The following is a 25,972-nucleotide window of genomic DNA, read 5'->3' as shown; positions in this document are numbered from 1 at the left end:
AAGCAAAGCTCAACATTCAACTAATAGACTTTTAGAGTTCAGAGGAAACGATCAGAAGAAAACAACTAAACACAAACACGAAAGAAAGCAAATGTACAAATAAAACCACAAAGTCCACAGAAAACTTCCCCAGAACCGGAGCAATTCTTCTTCGAATTGCAAGACCTTGTTAAATCCACAGTAGAATTATTTATAAAGACACAAGGTCATAGTGCCATGTGATTTCACATCAGGGATAAAATTAAGACTCTGAGAGCTCCCAGAGAGAAAAAGATGTGTTCACAGAGCGACAATGAACAGTCAAAATGGCATAGGGTTTCCCAACAGCAGCAATGGAGGCTGAAGTCCACAGAGTATTGCCTTCGAAATACCCAGGGAAGATGATTATAAACCTCACAAACTACTGATCGGTAGGGAAAACAGACTTGAGATAAAGTTCTTGGAACATTGACCTCCAGTGTCTTGGTCCATTTTATGTTGTTATAACAAAATACTTGAATCTGGGTCTTCTATAAGGAGATGTATTTGGTTCACGATTCTGGTGGCTGGAAGATCCACACAGCATGATGTTGGCCTTCTGCCGGTGTCCCCCAGCTATGTCACAATATGGTGGAAAAGCAGCCAGGGAAGCTGTGAGCACAGAAGAGACCAAGCACATGGAGTGGCCTTGATTTATGACCCTCCACTCTCATGAGAACCAACCCAGTCACGTTTCAAATTCTGTGGGTGCGTATACGTGTGCGCGTGCATGAGCACCCTGGATTACACTCTCAGTGGACGTGGGGAGTTTCCAGCTGGGCTGCTGTCAGTGATGCTGCTATGAACACTCCCATCCATAATCTTGGGTACAGGGTCCTCCATTTTTTACTGAGTCTATCGGACAGGAGAGAACCTCTGACTCACAGAATCCTCCTATGTTCAATTTCATGAGATAATACTAATTAGCTTTCCAGAGTGGTTCTAGCAATGTACACGCTCCCTGCCAGTGTGTGAGAATTCTCATCTCCCCAGATCCTCACCACCACTTGGTACTGCACGTCGCTTTTAATCCTAGGCCTCGTGGTGGGTACACAGGCACATTTCCTCTGGTTTCTCATTTCCGCTCCCCAGAAGACTTTCCAAGTTCAGCAACTTTTCACCTGTGTGTTGGACATTTGGAAGTCCTCTTTTGGAAAGTCCTGATTTAAACCTCTTCTTGCCCATTTTTTATTGGGCTATTTTACCTTTCTTTTATTGATTTGTAGGAATTCTTTGTGTATTCTTCATATAAGCCTTTTATAAATTATGGATGTGCCAAATATCTCTAAATTGTCTTTTACTCTCTCAATTGTGTGTTTCGGTGAGCAAGAGTTCTTCATTCTAGTACAGTCTTATTTTATCTGACCTTCCCTTTATAAGTGGTTGTTTTAGATTCTATAAAGGAATTTTTTTTTTTCAAACCAGAATCATGTTGTCTTCTGGATGTTTTACTGTCTTGTTTTTCCTATTCAGATGCAGAGTTCACCTGAATGTATTTTGGTGTATAATGGAAGCTGAGATCAAGATTTATGACTTTTCTATATTGATATCCAAGTGTCCCAGAACTGTGTATAAAAAAGACGGTCCCATCCTCACTCTCCTGTGGGACCATTTTTATTACCACCACCATATCTGTATATGCCCCAGCCCGTTTGGACTCTTTTCTTTTTTACTTTTGGTGCTGGGGATTGAACCCAGGGATTTGTGTATGCAAGGCAAACACTCTACCAACTGAGCTATAGCCCCAGCCCTTGGGATCTGTTTTTTCCCACTGTCTACTCTCTCCTGCTCCAACCACCCCAGCCTAGCAAGACATCCTACCATCTGATGCGGCAAGTCAAACTGACATCTTTTAAAACCTGAGCTTCCATTTGATGAGCACCACATATTCCTCCATTTATTTAGGTTTTTAATCTCTCTCAATAATAGGTTTTTACATATTTTGTTATATTTATTCCTAGGTATTTGATTATCTTTTTAAAATTTTTTTTTAGTTGTGGACTATACCTTTATTTATTATTTATTTTTTTATGTGGTGCTGAGGATTGAACCCAGCACCTCACACAAGTGAGGCAAGTGCTCTACCACTGAGCCACAACCCCAGCCCCATTTGATTATCTTTTTTTCTAAAGGAAACTCATTTCCTAGGTGTTTATTACTATTAAGTACCTAGTGCTGCCCCCCTCCAAAAGAAAAGAGAAAGAGAAAGAAATACAATTTGTTTGTTTATCTTGAATCCAGAAAACCTGCTAAGTACACTTTTTAGTTGCAACAAATTAAATGAAATTTCTTTTGAATTTCCTATATGCACAGTAATTTATTCTCCCAATAACTAGTTTTATTCATTCCTTCCTGAGCCGAATACCTTTATTTCTTTTCCTTGCCTCATTACATAACTAGGAGCTGCTATTCAATGATGGATACAAGCAGTGATGATCATATATTTGTCTTTCTCCTATTTTCTAAGGGAAAGTTTGAACATGTCATTTATTAAATATGATGTTTCCTACTCTTTAAAAATGACACAGGAAATTCTTGTAGATGCTCTTCCAAGACTAAGAAAATTTCTCTTTGCTAATTTGCCAAGAATATTCCTTTTAAATCATCAGGAATAAACGCCAGATAACACGGTATATATTTTCTCCATCAATTGAGATAATCATATGACTTTTTCTTCATTCTGTTAACGTACAGACTTCTATTAACTGATTCTCAAATATATCACCCTAACCTTGCATTTCGGGAAAATAGCCAACTTGATCATGATGTAGTAATTTATTGCTGGATTTATGCTGCTAGTATTTGGTAGGATTTTTGAATTTATATTCATGAGTGAAATTGACCTGGGATTTTCTTTTCTTATGTATTTGTCAGGTTTTAGTATCAAAATTCTGCTGGCTTCTTAAATCAAGTTGGGAATATTCCTGCTCCTTCTATTCTCTGGAAGAGTTTGTGGAAAATATGTGTTATTTCTTCCTTAAATATTTGGTGAATTCAACAGTAAAACCATCTGGGTCTGAAGTTTTCCTTATGGGAAAGTTTTTAATTACATATTCATATGAGTTGATATAGAGCTACTCAGACAGTTATTTTTCTTATACTAGTTTGGATAAGTGGCATTTAAAAAAAAACTTCTGCCAATTTTTTCTAACATTTCAAATATATTATCATAAGGTTATTTGTATTTCTCTATTATCTTTTCAATATAGTTAGACCCCTTTTCATTCCTGATATTGTTGGTTGGGATTTTTTTTTTCTTGATTAGTCTTTCCAAGATTTATTGATTTCATTAGTTCTTTGGCTTAGTTGATTATGTTTGTTTTCTATTTCATTATTTTCTTTTCATGATTTCTTATTTTTACAATTTAATTGGTATTCTGCTTTTAATTTATTGAAATTAATGCTGAGAATATTTACTCTTAAGTCTTTCTTCCTTCCTAATAGATGCATTTGAAATTACAAAGTGTTATTTTAGCTGCTTCCACAAATCAGGGTATGTCATATCTTCATGGTGATTTCTAAACATTTTCTAATTATCATTGCCATTTCTTCTTTTGACCCATGACTTCTTAATTTCACAGGCATATGGGCATTTTCTGTTATCTTTTTTGTTACTGACTTCTAACTTAGTATCATTGTGGTCAGAAAATTTACTCTATGATTTAAATCTTTTGACATGTGTTAAGAATTACTTAATGACCCAGAATATAAAAAACATTGGCAAATATTTTGTGTGCACTTGAAAAAAAAAGTATAGCCTATATTTGTTGAATGAAAGGTTTTATAATTAGATGTTTGCTAATTAACTTTCTATATCCTTACTGTTTTTTGCAATGTCCTGGTTGTATCAATTATGGAGAAAACTGTGCTAAAATTTCTAACTTTATGGATACCTCTAATTCTCCTTGCTGTATTTAATAAGTGAGTTAAACCTTTTTTTATTATGAAACATCTTTATCTGTAACAGTGTATCCTGAATTAGAGTCTACTCTCTTTGATATGAGTATGGCTACACATCTTTCTTTTGCAAGATATATATTGTTACATCCCTCCACATCTGGCCCTTCTGTATCTTTATAAGTAGTGAATATGTTTTTAAATCTAATTTGATAATCTTTTGACTTTTAATTAGCATATTTAGTCTACTTACATTTAATATAATTGCTGACACATATGGATATAAATCTGTTATCCTACCATTTTTTTTCTTTTTCTCACCTACTCTATATTCCTTTTTCTCCTGTTTCCCAACTTTTTTTTTTTTTCACTGTGGTACTGGGGGTTGAATCTCAAAAGTATTCTACCTCAGAGCTATATCTCCAAGCTCTTTTTATTTTTGAGACAAGGTCTCACTCACTGAGTTGACCAAGCTGGCCTCAAACTTGCGATCCTCTGGCCTCAGCCTCCCAAATTGCTGGGATTACAGTTCTGAGCCATGTGGCAGCTTATTTACACATTCTTTTATCATTCTTTAAAGATTATCTAAAGTTTAAAAAAATTCATCTTTAACTTATTAATAGCTAATGCAAATTCATTTTTTAACTTCTTGTACAAGGAAATCAGGGAAATTCAGTTTCATTATTCTCTTCAGACTTAGATTCTTCCTTAATCCTATTTTATTCTCGATATACATTTTAATTCTACATGACATTATTATGTGCATCAGGATTTATTCATATTTAACTAATTATTATTTCTATTGTTCTCCATTCCTTCCTACAGCTCTGAACTTTGATCTGGAATTATTTTCCTTCTATCCAGTGGAAGCCCTTTAGTGGGATTTTCTTTACTATGGATTAGCTCATGATAATTTTTCTTTTTCCAATACTGAAAATTGAACCCAGGGCTTTGTGCATAACTGAGCCACATCCCCAGAATAATTTTTTTAACACTTCTGATTTTTCATTTTTGAGAGATCTTTTTGGTAAATATAGAATTCATAGTCAACAGTTAGCAATTTGAAGATAGCAAGTCACTTCTTTTCTGATTTTTATTTTATTTCTTTAAGAGTCAGCTATCATTCTTCTATTGTTCATTTAAAGACAAAGGACTGTCCACTCCCTTAATTTCAAGTGTTTTTCAGCTTTTCTGTATTTTTGTTTTCAGAAATTTTACTATGTTGAAGTGTTTTTTTGTTTGTTTGTTTGTTTTTTATTTTTGTAGTTAAACTGTTGGGGGTCAGAGGGCCTCTTGATTCCATGGCTTTTTGTCACTTGTTAACTTTGGAATATTCTCAGCTGCTTTTTTCAATAATTGTCCCACTTTCTCTTTGTTCTCTTATTAAACAGCCAATTACATGTATATTAGGCATTTCCACCATATTTCACATCTTTCCCAATCTTGTTATTTATTTTCCATCCTTTTATTCCTTTGTGCTTTATCATCATCATCATCATCATCATTATCATGTTGGGGATTGAATCCAATGTCTCCCTGAGCTACACTCTCAGATCCCTGCTTTACTTTTGGTGTTTTCTTCTGGTCTATCTTCCAGTTCATTAATTCTCTCTTTAATGGCATATACTCTATTGATCCCATCCACTTGGTTTTTTTATACAGTCTTTATAGCATATAAGTTACATACCATAAAATTTACCCATTGTGCCAGGCACAGTGGCACATGCCTATAATACCAACAGCTTGAGAGGCTGAGGCAGGAGGATTACAAGTTCAAAGCCAACCTCAGCAAAATAGAGAGACCCTAAGCAACTTAGCAAAACCCTGTCTCAAAATGAAAAACAGGCTGGGGAAATCCGTGTTACAAAAAAAAAAAAATGCCCATTGTGATCAAAGATTTCAGCAATCAATTCAATTTTGCAAGCATAACTATCACCAACTTTAATCTTGGAGCCTTTACACCATTACAAAAAAACTTCATCTACTTGGACTTTAATGGCAGTATGCATATTTTTCAATTTTAGAAGATCTATTTGGTTTCTATTTACAATTTTCAGTTCTCTGGAAAAAAAAAAAGTTTTATTTTTTTTCCTTTTTGGTGGTGCTGGGGATTGAACCCAGGGTCTTATGCATGCTAGGCAAGCACTCTACCAACTGAGCTATGTCCCTAGCTCCCCTCTGGAAAATTTTTAATCTTATCTTTTAATTCTTTGAGTACGTTAATCACAGTTATTGATTAGTATATCGATATTAATCATAAGAAGTGACCAAAAGCTAGGCTCGCCCTCTGGGTTATCTACCACTGCCCTCCCCCATTCCAGAGCTTGGTTTTGCTATTCCTCATTGCATTTGATGAGGAATGCTTCCAACTTGATTTTTTTTTTTTTTCATCTTAAGCAGATTTTCTCAGCCAGAGAATTGATTTGAACAAACCTGATCTACTACTGCTAGAAACACTAACTACCATGGTAAGCAAGGTGATCGTAATTTATCATACAAGTGAGGATGATTTTGAAAATGAAAGTAGGCATTATCTGTGAATATGTCGGGGCAGTAGGCATAGACCAAAACTAAGATGAAAATCAGATTGCAGGACCATCCCAATAATCATGCACGGAGGACTTTGCTACCAAAAAATAACTATTTAAAAATCACACTGGCCATACCATGAATATGAAAGTAATTTTTCCTCTCTTGGTTGGTGACTGAGTCTTCGACATGAAAGATAGATTTGAACAGGTTCTCACCCTGGAACACACCACTCCGCCGCTGAGTGCATCGGCAGAGGAAGTCAACTATTACACTTGGACTTCCTGGCCCTTATACTTCATCCACGTCCTTGGCTGAGATCTGGTGTGTTGGTATGGTCTGGTGAACATTCTCAAATAGGAGAGAATTTTTTTTCTAAAACGTTTCAGAAGTTTCAGAGTTGAGAAGAAAATGTTCACAGTTGCAAGAGGAGCCCGGTGCTCCCTTCCCTTCCATTTTTTTTTAGAGAGAGAGAGAGAGAGAGAATTTTAATATTTATTTTTTAGTTCTCGGTGGACACAACATCTTTGTTTGTATGTGGTGCTGAGGATCGAACCCGGGCCGCACGCATGCCAGGCGAGCGCGCCACCGCTTGAGCCACATCCCCAGCCCCCCCTTCCATTTTATTAGCAGTGCGATCCTTGGCTCTGTCTGCTGCTCTATCTGTCCTCATGAAGGGAACAACCTAAGAAGTGCGGGGCCTGATCTGTCTTAGCTTTTCAAAGAGCTGGATTTGCCTCCTGGGCCGTCTTCTAAAGTGCACCCCTCTGGGCTAGAGAGCAGCTCTCTGACTAATGCTAGTGCAAAGCTGAAGGAGATGCTCTATCAAATGAAACAGGATTGATGTCTAATTATAGACCCTCCACATCTTGTATGTTCCGCCAGTCCTTTCCTGGAAGTTTGACGATGCTATTCAGGATATCACTTCCTTTTCTTAATCTGCATATTTTAGAGGACTTGATTCAAAACAATGTTTTGGATACAAATCGTCCAACATTTTTCCAAAACACAGGCTTATATTGGCATATAAAGTCATTTGCCACATGCCTTGTGCTTACATCCTAGCAGGTGGATAATAGATTAGAGTTACTAAGACGTCCCTGTATTTTCCCATCCATAGAACACTGCAATGGAGAAAGAAAACTACCCGGTGAAAACAAAATATGATTCCAACAATTTAAGTCCATATGTCATTGTCATTTACTAAGCAACAGGAAAAAAAATGAAGCATTGGAAACATTGGGCCTAGCAACAAAAATAATGAGTTAAACTCAAAGTACCAATAACCTAGGGTCCAGTTCAGCTGAGATTTTTCTGTGGCCCTGGGGAACATTCAAGAACTCAGAGCCTCTGCTTGTTGATTTACTAACCACTGTCCTGGAGACAGGTTGGCCTCCTTCCCCAAGGCTAAAACCAAAGGGAAACTGAACACAAGGTCGCTATTAAAAGACCCAAGACAGCACCTGACCGTAATCTAGAGCCTCACCACCACTCTGTCTATCAAAATCAACTGTCAAGGTCTTTCTCCACTCAGAGCAGTGGGTCTACACTCCCTTATCTAATCCCCTCCAAGGCAGGGTCTCACCTGCATGGCTTATCTCCAGGTGCCCAGCCCTAACAGCACCCCACTCTGGAGACCTCAACAAACATTTCCAGATGACTAAATGAATTCTCACAGCAATCCAGAGGAAGCAGAAGGCCCATTTCAACGCATTTTCAGAGGAAACCGCAAAGACTGATTTGATCTCCCATGGAAACGCCACTGTGGTTTGCTGGGGTCTCTCCAAACTTTAGAGATTCATCTTCTCTACATTTTTATTTTGGCAAATTTCAAACCCCAAGGAAAGTTGAAGGAATAAGACCAAGAGTAATCTGCAAACCGTAACTACAACCATAAACATGTTGGCAGGCATCTCGTTAGAAAAAGAACATTCTTCATCAGAGGTTTGGTTTTTAAAGAGAACATGGTGTGTTCATAATTGAGTGGTAGGGGACCTTTTCAAAAGGCCAGCACGACATTCATACCTTCAAGGAATATATTATATAGTTGGTGCTTTAAACTGTACCAACATGAAATAATTCAGGACAATTAAGTCCTTCACTGGATGATGCTAATTTTAAGTGAAATAGATGTTCAGAGAAGTGAGAAATCAGGTTGGGCTGAAGTTTCAGAGAGGAAATATGTGGTAGAGACTAGCTGTTTATCAAACCTGTTCCCCCATCTTTCTGGGCACACATCTGGACTATTTGTGTATTTGTGTGTGTGTGTGTGTGTGTATTTTTATTTTACAATAGTGGAGATTTAACCCAGGGGCACTTTAACTACACTGAACTACATCTCCAGACATGTATACATGTATGTATGTATACATGTAGAGGGTCTCACTAAGTTGCTGAGGCTGGCCTCAAATGTGTGATTCTCCTATCTCAGCCTCCCAAATAGGTAGGATTACAAGCATGCACAGTGCCCCTGGCTGGACTATGCTTTTCTAAAGCCCCTCTCTGTGAGTCACACTTGGCCATCTTACTGAGTGCCAGGTAGTGGCATGGGAAAGAAAGTGGAACGTACCTCATCCAGGCCTAGCTAACAGAAACTAGTCACTCAGGAGCTACCAGGTTCTTTCCCCCTTCTACTGGAGGATTTCCAGTAAGCATAGTGACCTGGGGGGCCATGGGTTGAAAATGGCAAGTGCCTGGGGCTCTAAACCATCAGTGAAAGAGGCATCTCCTCCTCAGGCAGCCCACTTGGGATATGCAAGAGGTAAACTTCTGTTGCTGTGATTCGTTACACTATTTTGCATTGGTTGAAGCAGCAGTTGTTACCCCCAAGTAACAAAAGTTAGGGCTTAACATACCCCTGAATATTTGTGGAAGGAAGTGATATTTTGAATCAGCCAGAGTGCTTTTTCTTAACAACCTAGGAGAACTCGAGCCTCTGTTTTCATAATGAAGCAGGGCACAGGGGACAGCAGATAAACCTGTAGACACTCACTAATCCAGGGCCCACCAAGAACAGACTACAACAGCAGGTACTCAAGCAAAGACAGGAGTCCAAAGGGCCACCAACTGCCTATCTCAAAAGCTGGTGCTGTTTAGAAGGGGCCCTGTCTTCCCTAAAAATCTGTAACCACAGAAAGCCCTTAAATGGGTTTGAAGATGACTTAATTACTTAATTGATTAGAATTTTAAGTCTTACCTTTGAAGATTGGAAATGATTCCAGGAACCTGGCCCCCCAACCAAAAAAAAAGGCTAATTCTCAAGAAACACACCTGTAACTCAAGCCTCAAAGAATTCCCTCTGATAAAGTCTCCAGCAGAAAGTAACAGTAAAGTCATACGGAGCAAAACAAAGACAAACACCAAGCACAAGGAAACAAAACACCATGAGCAACAATCAGAGGAACGGACACAGCATTGTATTGGATGTCAAATAAATGTTGAATAAGCAATGGAAGAGTACAAATGTGCAAGAGGGGAGCAAGATTAGAGAGATCAGACACAGGAAACTGGAGGAGGTTGAAGAAATCATCTACACTGCAGCACAGAGATTCAGAGCAAAGAACATCTGAAAGAGGGTTAGTGGTAGAGAAGACAAAAATCAAAGTCTAGCATTTGAATTAGAATGACAGGGTAGGGAGAACCTTCCGGAACAATGAAAAAGTCATTCCACAAATTCACCAAGTCTTTAAAACCCCTGAAAAATACATACATATTAAGAAATTCACCTCAAGCTACTTTACACCTAATAAGACTCAACTCTAAGAGCAAGAGGAATAGATATTTTGCAACAAGCAATAACTGAAACAGTAGTCTATCCATATATTCTCACTAAATGAAATCTAAAAAGACAAGTGATGGGGATAGAAAGGGATTATAAGGGCTGGGGATGTGGCTCAAGCGCGCTCGCCTGGCATGCGTGCGGCCCGGGTTTGATCCTCAGCACCACATACAAAGATGTTGTGTCTGCCAAAAACTAAAAAAAATAAATATTAAAAAAAATTTCTCTCTCTTAAAAAAAGAAAGGGATTATAAGCAAAGAATGAGGTAAATAGATGGGTAAATCCAAACACATATTTCCAGTTTTATATAACAATATCTAATCTTTGGGGTCAAAAATTTTATAAAAGATAAAACTAAAATGTGGACAGAAAATGGGACTAAAGTTGGGGGAAAAGCGATTGGAATTAAGTGGACTATGATCCTTGCATTGTTTAGGAGGAGAGATAAGATATTAGTTAATTTGGTTTTGATACCTATGCACGCTAAATTTTGAGAGAACCACTAAAAGTATCCTAGTTCAAGCAGGGCGCAGTGGTGCACACCTGTAATCTCAGTGGCTTGGGAAACTGAGGCAGGAGGATGGTGAAATCAAAGCCAGCCTCAGGAATTTAGGGAGGCCCTAAGCAATTTAGCAAGACCCTGTCTCAAAAAAAAAAAAAAAAAGGCTGTGATATAAGTACCAGAAATACTATAGGATTTTTGACTGTTGACAATATTAATTAGTGAGTGTGTATTGCACTGAATAGTGAATGATTATAAGCAGTGTGCCAATCATGTAATGTGAACTGCAGAACTTAGACTTAAGTTAGTGATGTAACAGTCTACACCTGGGTCGTAACCAGGTACTCCCCAGACCTCACCCAGTTATCAGCTGCAGCCACAACTGAACTAGGACTTAAAAACCCAGACTTCTGGGGGCCAGTAGGACCTGGACAGAAAGGCTGAGACCTCCATCGCTGTCATCTCCCTGCATCAGACTCCTTGGCCCGAATCAAGATCCAGCAACCTGAACTGAGTTCCAGCGACCTGGACTTAAAACACGTCACAGGTGACCCTCGGTGTAGATTCAGTTAGGACTTAGAATTAGGATGTATGTCTGAAGTATGATGAGCATTGATAAAATGGATTTGATTGAATGTAACTGCGCATCAGACTGAGTTATAGAAACTGCTCGTGACAGTCTGGGATGTTGCTCACTGGTTAAGCAGCCCTGGGTTCAATCCCTGGTACCAAACAAACAAACCAAGCAATCAGAGTGTAAAAATTCCAAACTTCTAGAGAAAAATATATAAAATCAGGGGAAAAAAACTTAATTTAAAAGGAAGCAAGAAATGAGAGTAAAAGAAACACAGGAGAGGCAGGAAAATGAAACCAAGAAAAAAATGAGACAAAGAAATAAATTGGGGGCTGGGGTTGTGGCTCCGTGGTAGAGGGCTTCCTCACATGTGTGAGGCCCTGGGTTCGATCCTCAGCACCACATATAAATAAATAAATAAAATAGAGATATTGTGTCCATCTACAACTAAAAATATATACAAAAAAAGAAATAAATTGGAATATATTTGTAATTACAATAAGTGTCAAAAAAAATGACACTTCACTATTTTAGTTGGGGGATTTAACATGCCCCTCTCAGTTTAAAAAAAAAAAAAGGATCAAGCAAAGAATCAATAAAGTAGAGAAGAGTTAAAGAGGTCCTGGGGATGTTGGTAAAGAAAAGGGAAGCAAAGCCAGGCACAGTAGCACATGACAGTAGTCCCAGAGACTTGGGAGGCTGAGGTGGGAGGATTTCAAGTTCCAGGCCAACAATTTAAAAAGACCCTGCCACAAAATAAAAAGGGTTGGGGGTGAAGCTCAGTAGTAGTGGGCTCAATCCCTAGTACTGTAAAAATTTTTTAAAAAATGTTTTTTAAATGAGAAGAAAGAGAAAAAGGAAGCAAACATACAAAGTAATATTAGGAACAGAAAATGAATTGTGATGGTACTGAGATTAATGTCAATATAGGCTATTATCAATAATCATAATGTCCCCAAATGTTGAAACCGAGACAAAGTAAATTCTTAGAAACGTATAAGTTGCTCTGATGGAGTCAAAGAGAAAGAGAACACCAGATAGTCTTAATGTAAAAGAAATAGGATCAATTCAGTTTTAAAAAGCAAAGCTTTCTTAAAGAAAACTCCCATCCAGAAGGGCATGGTGGCCCACGCCTGTGATCTCAGAGGCTGAGGCAGGAAGATCTCAATTTCAAGACCAGCCTCAGTAACTTAGCAAGGCCCTAAACAAATTAGCAAGACCCTGTCTCAAATTTTAAAATCATCATCATCATCATCATCATCATCATCATCGGGTTGGGAATGCACCTCTGGGTTCAATTCCTTGTACCAAAAAAAAAAAAAAAAAAAAGCAAACAAACAAACAACAACTAACACCAGTTCTGGATAAACAAACTGCTATCAAGCATTCTCAGGAACACATAATTCTAGTCTTTTACAAACTACTACAGAAAGTGGAAAAAGATAACTCTTTGAGTTATTTTGGAGGTTAGAATAACATTGATACCAAAACATGTTAAGAGAAATATAAGACTTCTTACCCATGATCATAGATGCAAAACTCCTAAGAATTATTGTTTAAGCAAAAAGAAATGTATAGAAAAGATAACATCATAAAACTAAGTTATTTCAGAAATGTAAGGTTAGCTTAACATTTTAAAAATTGATTAATGTAATTCACCATATTAAAGGAAAAGGTCATATAGATAGCTCAATAAATAGAGAAAAATAATTTTATATAATTTGACATCCGCTAAAGATTTAGAAAGTAACATATAGAAAAGTGAGAGATTTAAAAAAAAAACTTACTGGACCTGACAAGGGGCTTCTACACAACACCTTGACAATATGACACTTTAGAGTGCAACAGTAGGACCTTTTGTGACACGGGGACCTTCAATCACTACTTCTCTTCAGTGTGATCGAAGAGGGTCTAGCCAGTGCAGTAAGGAAAGAAAAAGAAATAACTGACATAAGGATTGGCAAAAAAAAAAAAAATGCCATCTTTTGCAAATGATATGATTATCCACGTAAAAAATCCAAAAGAATTTACAAAAACATAATAAGGTTGATAAAAGCCTCAGGATACAAGAATAATATACAAAATCAATTCCACCAATTCCACTTCTTGAACATATGCATAACCTTTGACAAAACAATTAGTTCTATGCTAGGTACATACCTAGCAGTGTTCACTAAAAACATATAGCATGTGTTCACTAAAAAAACATATCCGTGAAAATTCAAAACCAGCACTCTTAATTGTATAAACTATAGGAGAGGGCAACGAATTATTGCTACATGCAACAACCGGTCCTGTATGAATTCTCAGAAACATAATTGGTGTGTAGGAGAAAAAACACACAAAGATAATACACTATATGATTACTTCCACATAAAGTTCACACACAGGCAAAACCTGCTTATGATGTTCAAAGTTAGGAGAGTAATGGCCGTGCAGAGGACAGGGACTTTGGAGGCAGAAGAGGGATGCTTTGGGTACAGTGATACTTTACTTATTGATCTAGGTTCTGGTCACATGGGTATGTTCACTTTTAAAAAAATCATCAAGCTTTAGATTTGTCCTCATTTTGTATATGTAATTCAATAAAAATAAGTTTCCCTTGATCAAGTAAATATCTATATATCTATCAAGAAGCTGCTATATAGATACAGATGAAACTGTGGGCTAGATACAAGCATACATACTATATATATATATATATATATATATATATATATATATATATATATATATATATATGATATTTATGTATGTAATGTGTGTAAGATATTTTTTGTGTGTGCATGTTTGTATCTATATGTAATATAAAAAATAACTTTATACCGGCTTCATATGATAAACAAATAAACAGTTCTGGGTGAATCAAGGCTGAAATATGACAGGTAAACAGGTATTCCACAAATGAAGAAATATGTATGTCATATTAGTCTATTTTCTATTCCTATAACAAAATAACTGAAGTTGAGTACCTTATAAAAGAAAAGAGGTTTATTTAGCTTGTATTTTAGGGGGGCTAATATCCATAATTGGGCAGCCTCAACTGTTCAGCTCCTGGTAAGGATCCCCTGGGCTGCATCATAATATGGCAGATGACATGGCAGAAGCACATGAGAGAGGAAGAGATCTCATGGTGGAACAAGAAGCCAGGGAGGGACCAAGGTGCCATATTTGCTCTTTTATAACAATTTCCTTTAGTCTCACTCCACAAGATCAGGACTAATCCTTCCCAAGGGCAAAGGCCTTCCACTAGGCCCTGCCTCTCACCACCTTTCTCACCACAACCTGGGGACACACCCAAACCCTGTGCAACCATGGTCATGACCAATGACCATGAAGAGACATTCCCTCTTGTTAACCAGGAGAATCAAAATGACAATGGATTATTTTATACTTAATTGGGAAAAATTCTCAAGTCTGACAATAAGGACAGTTAGAATATAAAACAACAGAGATACTCATTTACCATTGGTGGGAGTATAACTGTTCACTTTTTTAAAAAAATTTTTTTAGCTGTTGATGAACCTTTATTTTATTCATGTATTTATATATGGTACCTCACACATGCTCAGCAAGTGCTCTACCACGAGCCACACCCCCAACCCAACTGTATACTTTTAATGCTGGGGAGCAGCCAGCCTGCCCCAGGGTCTGCTGTGGCCAGAGGAGGGTGTGAAAAGATCGCCTGACCAGTGGCTTGATGGAGAGTGGGGCTCACCCTCAATCTGCTGACCAAGGGTACTGGGCTGGGGGACACCTGGGCAAGAAGAGTAGCACCTGGTACAGCCAAGAGGATGACCAGACAAGTTTTTGTTTGTTTGTTTTTGTTTTACAAACTGTGAGTCATGTATTTCATCCTAACCAGTGTTTTCTTCATTAACCAAGACTAATGGAATACTAAACTAAGGGTAGCAAGAATAACATCTTGTGAAACCTCTGTTTCAACTATATTTTATTGTATAAAAGCTTTTGCTTCACTGTGGTAGGGACTTTCTCAGAACAAAGGAAAGATAACAGGGCACCATCAGTGTGCACCTCCCACAGCTCTGTTGTAACAGGGTTGCAACTGTATACTACAGACACAGAATGCCCAATCAGAAGATGCACTGAGTTTTGCAGGAGACAAAGAGCAGGCAAGGAAGGAGTAACTACCAGGAGTAGAGGAGGTATCTCCTCCTGCTCAAGGGCACTCAGTCTTCCGATACAAACCTGCTGGGCCAGTGCTGGCACTGATAAATGCTGCTTCCTGCTGAATGCCCAGGTGCCCTGTCTCTGTGAGAGAATCCCACATCATCAGACCACCTGTATACAAGTGTACCTGCAGGCTAACTAGAATCTCATCAACAATGTGTCTACATCTCTCTGCAGGTCTTTGAAAAACCACTGCTAGACTAGGTGTTAGAAAACCACGGCCCTCACCCACTGGGCAGCTGAAATTGCAGCGCGCTGGAGAGCAGAGGCCATCCCACCTCAGGATCAGGAGCCCACTCACCTCCAAAAGAAACCAAAAGAAGGGCGAGCTCACCGTCCTTTCCAGAACTCCATCAAAGCAAAACCTGGGGGCAGGTGAATGGGGGAACCGACATTAGGCCATGGTACTGCCCTCTCAGAGACTGAGACTATTTGGATTATCAGGTCCAACTAGTGGTTAAATAGGTGTGATCAACAGCTGTCCCTCTCGGTGATCAAGAGGGGGCTGCTGGGGAGGAAGTTTGGGAGCAGACAAAATGAACCAAAGGCATGTTCTCTGCACCCAGACTTTTTAAGTGGGCAAAATTGGCAACTCTGTGTCACAGAAACAAACAAAAAGGGGGGGGGGGAGAGCGGTGGTCACGGCCAGGGAAAAAACATGCAAGGTGCAGGACAGCTGGAAGGACAAGACAAGGCAAGTTCAGGGACGAAGGGATCCTATCAGATCCTGGGCAGGATGGGTGGGGTCAGATTATTCAAGGACTTGAAAGTTAGGCAGAGGAGGTCAGAGTTGGTAAGATGGGCATCAGGGAGCCACCCTAGGTCCTTAGTAAACAAAAGAGATAATGATATTCACAATATAACGAGAAAAACAGCTCCATGATTTGAGTTGAAACTATGTGCCAGGCTCTGTACCGAGTGCTTTTCAGGGGCCTGTTTTAGCCTCCACAATAATCATTTTAGGATTCCCACATTATTGAGTTTTATTTCCATATTAGGTGTGGAAACGACACCTAAGGCTTGAGTCTCAGGTTATGTAGTTGGCCTAAAGTCACACTGTTGGAAGGGGCAGAGACAAAGTTTGAAAACAGGAAGTCCAGTGTCAAAGCCCGCACTTTGAGAGGGGGGTAGGGGCAGAAGTCTTCAGGAGTGAAGGACGGAAAGTAGCTGGGGGGACAGGCCCCTGAGGTCATGTGCAGCGTTCCTGGGGGAAGCATCAGAACTGGAGATGAGTATGGGGGGGACTTTAAGAAAGCAGCATGGGGTCCCGGGGGTGAACTAGATGCATGTGGGGTGAAAGGAATGGCTGTCCAAGTTCCTAACCTGGGAAACCAGGAGGATGGTTGGAACAGAGAGGGAAGGAGCGCCCTCACCAAAGACTTCTGCTGAAAGGTCTAGGCTCTAGGTCATCTCTTGTCCCCATTCTTCAGACTAAAAGAAAAAAAAAAAAACACAGCTCTTTCAGGTCCTTCTTTCATTCATTTTGAAGATCAAAGAACTATTAAAAGTGAGTATTTTTCTGGAACATCTACACTTCCAAGGTCATGGAAGGAGCTCAGGAATATGCAGTGGGAGTAGAAGCGCCCAGACCCTGGCCTTTCCCTTGCAGGCCATCTCTTCTCAGCCCATGGTAGCCAGGCCTCCAGCAGCCTACAACAGCACAGCGCGCAGAGGCACCCAGCCCCTTCTCAGATGAAGCCTGCCCGCAGCTCGCATGTAGACCTTAAGTGGTGGGATCAGCACCCTTGAGAGTGGTCCTGCACCGGTGACCGAGGGCATTGTCCCCACAGGCTCTCTGCCCAAAGTGATCTCTGCCTCGCCTCCTACTGTGTCCCCCACACAGTAGGAGTCTTCCTGGGATGGATCCCGAAGTAAACTACCCACTCACCAATGCTCCTTACAATAGGCACAAAACCTCCAAGAAGGATCCCAGAAGGGACATCCCTGTATCAGCTTAGAATATGAACTTCAAAAAGAGTCACAGGTGTGGACATTTCCAGTTAATAACCTGTTACAGAGCAGGTGGAATACTGTCTGCCAGTGATTTCTTCATCCTTTATCCCTATTCAAAGGCATAATTCCTGGTATGCAGTAGCTGCTCAATAAATGCTCACTGAATAAATGTGTGGGTAATTTTCCTGAATTTATACATGTCTTTAGCCCTTGTCAATTCTTTTGACTTCATGCATGTGAATGTGTGAACTCAGACCTAAGAAATATGAGTGAGTTTCATCAAGTTCTGATCATCCGCCTGACCTCTTCGAGGGAATTAGAAAGCACCAGGCACATACTTCACTGGGTATGTGTACATCTGCTGCACCTAGAAATCCTTAATGCTGGTCACTTCTGGGATATAAAGGGGACAGTCACTCTGAGCCCAATCTCCACACTGCTATTTTACTACAATCTCCTAATAGAGGAGATAATGTGAGTAGATTTGATGATACTCAAATAGCATCTCTGTGTTATTCTACTCAACACTCAAAATCCTTCCTGTTTCACCTGGTCAACCGCATACTAGGCACGGTGGGATGCTCAGCAGACGATTTAACTTGTAATCCCCCCTCCCCCCCACCAGTCCGCCTACAAGCAGAGCTCTCTGTTCAGATGACAGAGTCAAACTGACCTCCCCAGCCTGGTCCCTAGGAGCCTACATGGTATCTGTATGACTTAGGAGGGGGTGGTCCCAGGACAAGGTACTAGACATCCTGCAGGTGGCTTAAACCAGTTTTTTTTTTTTTTAAATGTGAAAGGGAGGAGATGCTATTGTCTTTGTACCCTTGAATGTGCTGAGCAGTTCATATCAATTATACAAGTGAGTGTTGTCTAGGAAATCTGTTTTTGTGGGTTAGAGATGCCACCAACAGTTAGACTGAGTATGATACTTTGTAATTCAGAAAAATTGTATCCTGTGGTTAAAACTTTTTGTTTACTGAGTAAGTGAATATGCTCAGGGGTTGAAGAAGGAAAATCTAAAAGGTACAGATGAATGAAAAATAATCACTTACAAGGGACCTAAAAAGTCCCTCCCATCACTAATGGTCAGATTCAGGAACTGAAAAAGCTAAGAATCAAATTCTTACCAGAATCATAGCAAATATTTCCCATGCCACCCCCAGAGGGAGACCACTTCAAATGTGGAAGGGTATGCCATCAACCCTGGAACAGAAATGGTCAGAGAAACAGTGGTGAGGTCAACAGTGGGACAGGGAATCTGGAGGTGGGGCTCAGGATGAGGACTAATTGGGATACCAAAGAATGTGTGGCTCTAGGAACGTGGTTGCTTCAGCTTCTTCATCTGCACAAGGGGACACCAATGCCTATTAAAATTATCATAGTAGTAGTGCATTAATACTAGGTCACTATGAGAATCAAACACAATAATATAGGGCGTCACACCGGACACACCAAAGCCCCTTCCCCATGTAATGTGACTTTTCTCTATGACCCGAGATTGCCAAACTCACTCAAAGCAACTTCTTTCTTTTTCTACAGGTTAAATCAAGTCACAAGAAACACCAGGATGGTCTTGATTTAGAGACATTTATTAACCAGTCATTACAGAGTAATTGATTTCATCTTAAAGGCTGCAAAAGTATTGGGCAAGGAATCTCTTAGGTTATCTCAAATCAAACCTTGTATCATATTCGAAACTCCCCTCTGCACAAAGGGCTTGCTGCTGTCTGAATCTTTGCAGTTGCAAAGGTACTGAGCACACACTGTCACGTGTGGGGAAGTCCTGCACTGACAACCTCAGCAATGTCCTGGCAACTGGCACACATCCTTTATTTCAAAAAGAAAGCCCTCAAGGACACAGGAGGGCAATGCCCCCTCCCAAGGAGGCGCTGCTCTGTCATGACCTTGGGTGGGTTCCTCTGGTTTTCTCTGGCTGTACACACTCCTTCTTCTTTGAAACGCAGGTGGGAGGAGAATGAGATAGCGTTAACCAGCCTAACCATGAAAAGCTTTATTCAATACGATTCCATGAACAAAAGTTATCCAACATCATTTTTACCCACGACCACCGGACGACTATTTTATGCTTATACCAGTTTCATCTTTGTAGAGAAAATACTTTCTTTAAAAAATGTTGGAAGCTCTGTGGTTTCCTGGAACACTGGTTCTTTTAACCATGATCTCTAACCCCACGCAGGTCGAAAGAACATGGCAAACACAAAAGAAGCACTAAGAGAAGGTGAAGAGGGACCGTCCTTCCTACCTTTTCTATCCGTTTTTCTACTTCCATAGACTCCCCAATAGTGCAGCCCCCAAGAATCAGTGCAGGGAGATGTACAGTGTCCCTAAGAAGCAAAACCTGATTGCATACAGTTTGCCTGAAGTCTCTGTTGATTTCTTCTTCCCTCCCAGCCGGTGCATATGAGAATCAAGCAGTTAGGAAACTCACAGGTGGAACTCAAGGGGATTCCCCCATCCACAGCCCCTAGAAACCTGGTAGCCTCTGGGATGGAAAGGGGACAACTGAGCTCAATCTCCATGCTGCTATTTCAGTTCAGTCTCTTAATAGATGAGATAATGTGGGTATATTTGATGATATTCAAATATCATCTGTGTGTTATCATTTGACTCAACACTCAAAACACTACGGAGTCTGCCAAGCAGATTTATATAGCTTGGCAAACTTTCATTTCATGAATGACACTTAATATGAAATTATTTTCACTGACTAATAGAATAACAGTCATGAACAGATCCTGAGGTGATAATAGATGGTACCCCTGCCTTCCAGGAAAATTACAACCATCTCAGACATTTCCACATGATGTTCCTCTAACTTATAAGAAAAGGGGTCCCTGGTTTATAAGGAACCTCTACAAATACCTTTCTGCCTTCTCTCATCACGGACTTGGCCAGGGCTTTTCATACCTGTGGCCCAGTCCATACCTTTTCTATTTGCTTGTGGGCTTCTTTCAGTTTATCTTATCAACTACCTTCTTCCTGCCCACTCTGAGCACAGGTCCTCTGAAAATGTCAAGGCAAACTTCTCTCTTTAGCTAAGAGAGTTCAGGGCTCTGTAAGCAGCTCCCTCGGGCCTTCTTTAAAGAATATCTGGGCACTTTAAAGGCAGTGCTTTCCAACTGTGTTGGCAGGGGTTCTACAAGTTCTAGAGTGAGCTCCGGGCACACCCCAGGGGCGATTGCAGGCTTTCGGCTCAGGGTTTCCCCAGAGTCACTCTGTTTTTATTCAATTCCTATATTAGAGTCTTACATAAGATTCCACTTGGTGCTAAATATAAAACAAAAATGATGTCTATACAAATGTGTGAAAAACATTGCAGTAACTGGTTCTCTCTCCCTTGGGCTCTCTGAACCTCCCCCACCAGACTGTTCCCTGCAAATGGAGGTATACACACATTTCTTTAAAGAAGTTTACCTTTTATAGCCCTTTCCAAAATGTGAAACATACATAAATTGAAACAATTAAATATCCTTATTTCTAACATGCCTGAAATAATTCAGATTTGGACACAGTAAATGCCTTCAAAGTTAAAATGTGTTGTACTCTAAACTGGGTTTGGTCTATTCTAACCCAACTTTGACTCTTGCCATCTGCAAGGTTAGCATATAACTGTTATGTATTTTTGACAGACATTTTTCTTATTGGCAAAGAAAAGAATGAAGCTGCCTCCCTCCCTTTACCTCTCCACATTAATCCAAACTAAAGACTGGCACTTAGTTGGGATTCTAGAATAATTCTTAAAAATTTAGCATAGCCATAATAAAAACACCAGCTTCAGGGAGTAGTAACTAGCTGACAACTAAAAATGAACTGGAATTTTATTGACCATCTTGCTAATATGCATTGGTAAAATAAGTTGTACATGGTAGTATAATAATCAATTTTTCTTTTTTTTTATATAGCGATCAATTGTTCTAATTCCAAAGTCAAAAAGAAATACAGAAATGCCAAAGATTCAAAGTGAATTAACTGTACTCCCAGAAGTCCCTTTAGAAATGAAATGTTCTGATAAAACTATTTGACAGACAATGGAGAATGAAGGTAAATTCTGGAAACCAAGAAATCCAATTCATTTCCTTCAGTTTGTAAAAACAAGCAACTGACCCGTTTCCTGCCAATGAACATACTTGCAGAGAAGAAAGCTCCCTACCGGAAATCCTTTGCTAAAAGAGACCAGTTGTGCCATTAAATCTAACCTTCCTCACTGAGTCCTAACGAGTTAAATATTTGATAATGTAAGATCATGAAATAGACACTGAATCACCCAAATGATGCTATGCTGCTTCTGAGCTCTCTGTTTCCTACAACCCTAATGCAGGTTATGAAATGAACATTAAAATATAGTTAGGAATCTTTCTATCTCATCCCTCCCCCCATACAATTTGTTAATGAAAACAAGGGAAAGTTGATGCTCTTGAGATCAAACTGTTAATTGAATAAGTCTTAAAACTGACACTTTTCAATTAAGACAAATACAAGGCTATGAATTATCATGTTGAAAAGAAGATATTTCTAAATGAATATCAAGAACTTAAAATGTAAAGATGGCCATTGACAAGATCAGGAAAATATAACAAACACATTTGATTTATATTCACAAGGTTTGATGACGACCCTTAGTCAAAACTTAGGTTATTTTTCAGTTAGCAAAATAAATGAGTGGGGGTGAGGTCGTCCAAATTTTTCTCCTTTCTTTATTTTTCTCACTGTTACCAAGATAGTGAAATAGTTGCAACTATTATTTTAGGACCCTCTAAATTATCCTAAAAATTAAAGCACTTTTCTCCATCCACCAAAGAGGAAAGTAGTCTAAATCAACTGAATACTAATATTAGCAGTTTTGAAACAGTATTCCATTTAGGAGTTTTTCCTTTCCTACCAAGAACACCCTCCCTCACACTTTTCTGGAGCACTGCACAGTCTGACTGTTTCCCCTGCATGCCGCCTCATAGCAGGGGCCCCAAATACCACAGTTCTTTAAGCTCAATTGCTTCAGTTCAACTTTGAACCCTCTTGCAAACAGAAAAGCTCCATTATACCTTCCCCAGATGACTCTTCATCTACAGGTAACATTCTAGTCTTTGCAGCTTTCAAGAGTTTGGGGATTTTTTTTTTCTTTTTCTTTTTCTTTTTTTGTGCTAGCAGTTAGACATACAATTCAGTTTCAATCCAAAATTAAAAGCACAAAATACATTCTTCTGAGCCTTCCCTTTGCACAACTCAAGAGGTAGCAAAATGCTAAGTAAGCATAAGTGCTCATCCTGGCTCTCAAGCTTTTTCCTGAACTATTTTCAATAAAAATACAGTTATGAAATCCAGGAGACTGAATTTTTGGTTGTTGTTGTAAAATGACCTTGATTTGACAGGCAGGATCTCAGGTTTCAACAGATGCTGTGGGAAAGCTTACAGAAGCCAGCGTGTTCTCCAGGCATCTGTGGTGACATGCAGGGTGTTTTTTTTTTTTTTTTTTTTTAAAGTGGTGGTCGTGGTAGTGGATGTATATGTAGTGGTGGGGGGTGGGGTTACTCTTCTCAGTTTCCATAACAACCATGTCTCCACTCATGGGTTATTAGATACCATCCACTTCCTGTGTCTAAATTTTTAAACCAATCAGAAAAGTGTTTATACATTTAACAACTTCTGGGAGGGCGCTTCTTTAATGAGGCACTTTAAGGCTAAATGAAGACATCCACAGGCTTATATAGTCATCTTACAGAGGCAACATTTCACAGTGTTTACTAATTCATAGCCTTATATGCCGAAGAATAGCCTTTTCCATGGATATGAAATGCATTCTCCTCAAAGCAGATGCCACAATTTCTTATCACAGTGTACAAGCTGATTTTGATGGTGAGCTCTTCATTGTCTTTTTCTTTCACTGTCACAAGACTTAGATTTAGTGCGTGAAACATGCTAACGCAAAAGGCACTTAAATTATCAAAGTAATGATACAGTTAGGCATCCATCTGCTGATATTGCTATTTAAATACTCTGATCCAAGAACGGTTCGGAAAAATTAATTCTAAGTTGGACAACTTTGCATTCTACAACTTGGAAGCAGAAATCATTGAGAATGTCTTGTAAAGTGATACATCTATCAATGGAAGCTAGTAGCTGAGGTCTGCAAAGAAATTTGTCACCAAAATGGCCTACTTTATCTGGATAGAAACAACAACCAAAAATTAAACATAAAGCTTTCTCGTGCAAACTGCAGCAGGATTAAAAAAAAAAAAAATCTCGCAGAGACCCATGCACAAGAAGGCTCATCTGAAATTATGGCACGATTTTAAAAGAGGGTTTGGGGTGACTGTTTTCCTAAGTCTCAATCTAACTGACCAATCAGTGCAAGAGTTAGAGCGGGCTCCAGACATTGGTGCGGTCTTCAGAGCTCTGCACCCTCAGAGCTGCTCGCCCTGTCTAAGGCAGAGCTGGCGATCAATGAATAACCGGGAACAAAAGGAATATAACAGGATGTCTTTCTTAGCAAAGGGAATCGCTTTCCTTTTTCCTCAATGAGCCGGTCGCACCCTGCCTACGACAGCGCCACATGGGAGCTTCCACCAGACCAGTCCTTTGGATGAGGCACATTTTGCATTTGCAATCATGTGTCCCAACTGCTAGCAAATGTGTCACCTTAAGCACAGCCTGTGACGGAGGGCTCCCCGAGCCCAACCAATTGGAACTAATAAATTAAATAAATTAATAACCCCACGATTAAAAGCTCCGAGAAAGACCATGCTTCCCTTTCCCAAATTTCACTCCCAGAGTATAAACAAAGCATGAAATATACAGTTTCTTCAGCCTCCTCGGCTGGCAATCGTGGTTTTTCCGCCTCAAAACAATGTTGCTCAAAAAAAAAAAAAAAAAAAAAAAAAAAAAGAGAGAAATATTCTTGCTGCTTTCAACGGAAACTCTCATCTGTCTGTGTCACATCAGGATAAGCAGCTACAGTATTTGAACAGAGGTTTAAACTGCCCACAGATCTGACACTCTGTTTATAATTGATAGCAAAACAGTTGCGACAGCAAGGGCTGCAAACTGCCCCAGCCAAACTCCACATTTAACACGTTGGTCCCTTGAAAAACAAAAGTCATGCGGGGGACCCCACCAAAGCGGGCTTCCCCAGGAGTCATTAGCAGGATCACACCCATTAGATGGTGATTTTTATAAATATCCATTTGCCGGCGATTTTTTTTTTTAATTGTTAGGTTTTTTTTTTTTCCAAAAACACCTACCTACAGATTCCAGAGAAACTTTTTTTTTTCCTTTTTCTTTCTTTTTTTTTTTTTAAATGAACTTACTTTTGAGACAAAACTAACGAAAATAAAGCAACTTGCCATCCCCCCGGCTCTTCCCCATCTGGGGCTGCAGGCTATAAATCCATCGGAAACTAGGTGCAAACACGGGGGCGGGCACCGTGGAACCAGCCCCGGCCCCGCGGCGGCCGGGGCGCGGGCTCCTCATGACAATGCTAAACCGCGGCGGGGACGCCGGCGGGGAGCGCGCCCCGCTTCCGTTACCTTCGATCGCCCGCCCCCCCGCCGCTCCTCGCGGCCGCATCGGGGGGCTGCGGCGGCGCTGCACTCGCGGGTGGTCCCGCCGCCGGGTCGCGCCGTCTCCCGGCCGAGCTGCAGCCGATCGCGGCCGGAACCCGGGCTCCAGCGCCCGGCGCCCGCCCGGGGTCGGCGGCGCGCTCCCACCCGGGCCCGGAGCCCTGCTGGGTCCTAGCGCGCGCCGCCGCCGCCCGCCCCGCGGCCCGGTCTGCAGCCCGCACGTACGGCCGGCAGCTCCGGAGCCCCGGGGAACCCCGCGAACCCCGCCCACCCTCCGGTCCCTCTCAGGAGCCGCCGCGGTCGGTCGGTGCTGGGGGACCGAGGGGCTCCAATCCTGGCCGAAGATGTTAAGTGACAGACGTGGGCTGCAGCCGAACTCGCGGAAGGCAGATGTTGGCGTCTGCAGCCCCAGTTGTAAAGCACCGAGGTTTGTCCCGGGCGCTTGGGATGTCGTGTGCGTTCACACCAGACAGGAGGCATTCCAGACGGGATCGATAAAGAAAGATTTCAGAAGTAAAATGCAAAAAAAGAGAGAAAGTTGAAAATTTGTGTGTTTAAAACCATGTTTTAAATAGTTTCCCAATATCCCCCCCACCCCCCACCCCCGTTAACAGGTCCTTTTGCATGTTGCTTTCTCTTACTTTATAATATGCTATTTTAAATAACAAAGCCCCATATGGCTAAGCACATAGTCATTTGATTTTCAAAAGACCTCAAAAATTGCATCAAAATATGCACTCGTGTCTCTCCTAAGAAATCAACGAGAGAGAATTAATGGTGGCATATGGCGTGCCTCATAGAGAAAACTTAATTACAAATTAAAACAAATGCGAAAATTCACAAATTCCGTAAACTGAAAGTAAATTATGATCCTAGATTGATACACAAATCAGCTCGTGTACAATTAGGAAGACCAAGTTCTTAGTTTCTTTTTCACAACAGGGGAGAGGCA

At 40.3% G+C, this 25,972-nt stretch overlaps 1 protein-coding gene across 6 annotated transcripts in view; it reads right to left on the bottom strand.

Annotated features, from left to right (window-relative positions):
* Positions 1–25,117, bottom strand: part of Foxn3 (forkhead box N3) — a 387,213-nt gene extending 362,096 nt beyond the window's left edge. For 4 of the 6 annotated variants that reach the window (XM_046440690.2, XM_058577802.1, XM_046440693.2 and 1 more), the window contains exon 1: positions 24,988–25,116. The gene's annotated coding sequence lies outside the window, so the exon portion shown is untranslated. Of the gene's footprint in view, positions 1–24,987 lie in introns of all 6 variants that reach the window. The other 2 variants (XM_046440684.2, XM_046440692.2) reach the window with 1 other exon arrangement.
* Positions 25,118–25,972: the final 855 nt, after the last annotated feature.

The sequence above is a fragment of the Marmota monax genome, unplaced genomic scaffold, assembly GCF_021218885.2.
Source record: "Marmota monax isolate L192 unplaced genomic scaffold, Marmota_monax_Labrador192_F-V1.1 WCK01_AAM20220418_F8-fsc00017, whole genome shotgun sequence".
Lineage (NCBI taxonomy): Eukaryota > Metazoa > Chordata > Mammalia > Rodentia > Sciuridae > Marmota > Marmota monax.
Note: the sequence above shows the minus strand (reverse complement) of the source record. Positions and strands in the feature narration are given on the sequence as shown.